Consider the following 1060-nt stretch of genomic DNA (forward strand, 5'->3'; position numbering starts at 1 on the left):
TATCCCCTGCTTTAGGATAGAGAGAACGAGAGAGAGAGGAATAGAACAAGGTGAGAGAGAGAGAGAGAGAGAGAGAGAATGAGATAGAAAGAGGAGAGAGAGAAAGACAAAGAGGTAGAAATAGGGAAAAAGAAGGATAAAGAGAGAGAGAGATTAAGAGAGAGAGAGAGAGATTAAGAGAGCGAGGCATTTTAGCAGGAGATGAGAACAGTAACCACCTGTCTGCCTGAGGTGGTAACATCCCTAACACCCTGTCAGCCCTCTGAGCTCTTCATTCTATCAACGTCTCCTCTCTTTCCTGGCTATTGATTCCTTCCATCAATCATGTACTGGCACCCTATTCCCTACATGGTGCACTACTTTTGACCAGTAGTGCACTAAATAGGGAATAGGGAGCCATTTGGGAAGCAGTCACGCAGTTCCTTCTACACCTCTCCTGTCTAGCTGATTAAAGCCTGAGGTAAACACAACCGGCTAAGGGGAAAACAGCAGACCTTAGTGCTGTGATGAGAATGACATGTCGTGTGGAAACCCTATTGGTTAGATGTTTGGTCGTGGGGTTTTACACTGGGTTTATGACTGGCTATTCTATACTTCACTGTGTGTGGTCAACTTACCAAGAAAGCAGTGGAGGGTGCTGAGGGGAGGACAGCTCATAACAACGTCTGGAGTGGAGTGGAATGGGATCCAAAACACCTGTTTGATACTGTTCCATTCTCTCCATTTCAGCCATTGTTATGAGTCATCCTCCCCTCAGCAGCCTCCACTGCAAGAAATACGGGCATAGCAACCAGGCCTAAAGAAGAGGAACACATGAGTTTGAATTGGTTTCATGATTTAGCTTGGTATCTAGTGATGGTATTGAACCACCAATCAATTCACAACTTGTATGAGCGTAATCATGTAAAATACAATAGTGCTTCTGCAAACCTCAATAAATCACTGATGAGTCAATAGAGGATCAATACTTTACCGATGAGAGGAACAGAGTCTGACGTAGCCGGCATGATTTCTGCTACCAGCAACATGAAGACAGTCAGAGACAGCAACACAGTGATAC

The sequence above is a fragment of the Oncorhynchus kisutch genome, unplaced genomic scaffold (genome assembly GCF_002021735.2).
Source record: "Oncorhynchus kisutch isolate 150728-3 unplaced genomic scaffold, Okis_V2 scaffold1309, whole genome shotgun sequence".
NCBI lineage: Eukaryota > Metazoa > Chordata > Actinopteri > Salmoniformes > Salmonidae > Oncorhynchus > Oncorhynchus kisutch.